Genomic DNA, 3,732 nt, shown 5'->3' with positions numbered 1-3,732 from the left:
CTGTCCTTTGATTGTTACGTACAAACGGTGTTAGAATAATTTGGGTAGGGGTTTACTTTAATTTATGATTTAATATAATATTTTATGAACGGTAGGACAAGAAATCCGCTGTAGCACATTGGCAATCATGTTTTAGGAAAAACCTGAAAAATTGAATCTGGGTTCAAATCCCGGCAGCGGAAAATCTTTTTTGCTCTTTTTTATTGGGTCCGTACATGAGAATTGAGATCTTCTCATTAGGCCTGCACTTCCTACAAAACCCAATATGAGCGGCCCACTTTCTTTCCTTTTTTATTTTATTTTATTTTTTAAATAAAATTAGTTCATATCTTAAATTTTAGGGTGTAAAATTCAAACACTCCTAAACTTTTCGGAGTAAAATCCATTGGGCTTGCACTTCTTACAAAACCCAATATGAGTGGCCCACTTTCTTTCCTTTAAAAAAAAAAAATTAGTTCATAATAAAAGCAAAATTCTGAAACTTTAGGGTATAAAATTCAAACACTCCTAACTTTAGGTAGTAAAATTCAAAAGCCTACAAGTTTAGGAGGTAAAATCCAAATTTTGAAAAGTCAGAGTGTAAAATCTAAATACCTCCAAACTTTAAGAGTATAATTTGTAATGAAGAGGGTTTGATGCCATTTGAGCTATGTTGTGAGTGTTGAGTTTAGGGCTTGTGTTATAAAAAACCAATCATATATTCACATTGTTCTTGTTCCTAAAGTTCGTAACCTAGAGAATATGATTGAGTTCAGACGAATTTCCTTATGTAATGTTTTACATTAAGGTAGGCAAAGATATTGACTAATAGATAGAAGAGATTGCTACCTTGGATTATTTTGGACTTACATAGTGCTTTTGTTCCAGGATGGCTTATAATTGATCAAGTTCGCATTTGAGATGCTTCATTTGATGAGTATAAGAAAAAAACGATGAAATGGGAGAATGACTTTAAAAGCTTGATATGAACAAAGCTTATGACAAAGTTGAATCGCCAAAAACTTTTAGCTATGTTGATTTTTTTTTTCATGTCACTACTTATTTGGTTTGGAATAAGAAATAGACTTGTCTTTGAAGGTCTCAAGTGGGAAGTAGGTCTTGGATTTTCAACAGCAATAACAATTGGGCCATTTTCTTCAACTGCCAGATAATATAATCTAGCATATGTCACTATGTCAAGAGCCTCAAATTGTGTGTGTGTGTGTGTTTTATTTTTATTTTTATTATCAATCCTAGGATGTTGTTTTGTGTGTGCTCTGTGAAATCATTTGTTGGGTTTTTGATAATTTTAATGAAATTCTACTATTTCTATCCAAAAAAAAAATAAAATAAAATAAAAAGACCACTTTTTTATATCTTAAAATGTGTCCTGCCATATGTCCATATTAAAAAATCCACAATTTTTAGTGAGGAGAATGGTCTAAAGACAAAGATAAACAAATTATACTGGTGGTTTCCGGTGTGAGGTGACAAAAGGCGTGCCACGTGAGGTGGTGTGTTGTGGCTGGGATCCTTAATCTCTCCTCTAGTAGAGTGAATTGAACTATCTTTTTATTGTTAAGTACAAACGGTGTTAGAATAATTTGGCTATGGGGCCTAGGGATTTCATTGTTATTTCAAAAAGTTCAAGATTTAGCTCCTTTACTTGGAATTTTGGGTTTAATAGAATTTATAATGACAAGTATGACATGAAATCAGTTGTAGCACATTAGTAGTTCATAACGAACATGGAATTTGGATTCAAATCCCAGCAGTGGAAAATTCTTTTTTGCTGTTTTTTTATTGGGTCTGTGCATGAGAATTGAGATCTTCTCTTTGGGCCCACTTTTCTTACAAAACCCAATATGAATGGCCCACTTTTAATTTTATTTTTAAAAAATATGTTCATAAATAAAATAACTTATGCCAATCAGAGTTATCAAACACACCCAATAAGCTCACTCTCATTGTTCGTTTGATTTTTATTTTATTTTGTTTTGTTTTTGACTACTTAGTTTATATACTCGCTTTCAAATTTCAATTAAGAGCACACGTTAGTGCCAATAGCCTTATAACTCAACCAAAACTTTTTGGTATTTTCAATGGAGACATATAAGGTTTAAATTTCCTCATTCCCATAACTAAAGAATAAGGCTTGTGTTAGTGGATTTAGGTGTGAGAGGTAGAGGTAGAGGGCTAATTAGGGTATGTGCTAAAAAATGCAAACGGTTGTAAGATACAAAACATGATAAGTGAGTATTAAATTTGGGATTTTTGTAAACCTAAAAATAGATAGAATATTTAGATCCAACTCATTAGTCAGCTCCCGATCAAGTATACCTCCTAATATCCCTGATATTATCAATGAAGAAAATTATTCTGTTGAAGAAGAAAGCTGCTTAGACTTTAATAAATGGACTATTCCTAAAATTAATGTTAATGCAATTTATAAAACAAGCTGGCTAATTCTACTTTTAAAACTGAATTTAATATTAAGACCATCAAACGGGCTTATGACATAAATGTTGTTTGTTTAACAAGAAATCTATTCATGATTTTCTTACTAAAGGATATAGATTCTTACATATTGGATATGTTCAAGTTGCTGTTAAGCCACTAACTCGTAATAGTGTTAATGATTCAGTTAACACTAATAGTGTTAATGATTCAATATTGGATACGTTTACGTGATGCAAGATTTAGAAAATTCGAAACTAGCATACTTGGTATGATTCAGTCATCTTCGTTTAATGGCCCTTTTTTATTTTGATTGTTTCTAATTTAAATCTTGCTTTAGATGAATGTCATAGTGCTAAAGCTTTAACTTTAAATATCCTAACTTTTGGTTATGATATGGATGAAGGTTAGAAGTTGGTAAACCTCTTGCTATTGTTTATTATGTTTATTATAAATTGTTAAAAACCAATTTAAATCCTCATGCTAGAATTCAAAATTTCGGTTATAAAACCTTACTAATGATGAGTTCTACCCCGAATGCTAAAATTTTACCGGTGGTTTTCAGCATGATGTGGCGAAAGGCATGCCACGTGTGGGCGGCAAGCGTTGGCCGGGCTCCTCTTTCTCTCTTTCTTTCTATCTTTATTGTAGTAGCGTGAATTGAACTGTCCTTTTATTGTTAAGTACAAATGTTGTTAGAAATTCGAATAATTTGAGGGTTAATTGATATTTTAAAAAGTTCAGGGGTAGCTCCTTTATTTGGAAGTTAAGGTTTAATAATAATTTAATGATATAGAAGACATGAAATCTGCTGTAGCACATTGGTAATTCCATTGATTCTATTGATTGAATTCAGGTTCAAATCTCGACAGCGGAAAAATCATTTGGTTTTTTTACTTATTTGGTCGATGCATGAGAATTGAAATCTTCTCATTAGGCCTGCATTTATTAGAAAACCTAATATGAGTTAAAACCTTTTGGTACCATATTGATGCATGCTTTCTTTAGTTGCTTGCATTTCCTATTTCTTGTTTGTAACATGTGGGGGATTGTTGGTGTGGGTGTGTGTTCTAAACACTTTTTATTATTATTTATTTTTTGGCAGTTGGGCATTTACGAGTAAAATAGTCGTTAGGCAATAATGGACAATATTGCTGTTGGGCTTTTATGAGTTATTAGTAACCAATAACTATATAATACCCATCATCACACCCTTTCCTATAATATATATTTTTCTACACTATATTTAGATATACACAATTCTATTCTCTTTCTATTCCGCATATTTTTCTACAA

This window comes from Castanea sativa, chromosome 9 (assembly GCF_040712315.1).
Source record: "Castanea sativa cultivar Marrone di Chiusa Pesio chromosome 9, ASM4071231v1".
Lineage (NCBI taxonomy): Eukaryota > Viridiplantae > Streptophyta > Magnoliopsida > Fagales > Fagaceae > Castanea > Castanea sativa.
The sequence above is the reverse complement of the archived record's forward strand: the minus strand, read 5'-3'. Positions refer to the sequence as shown.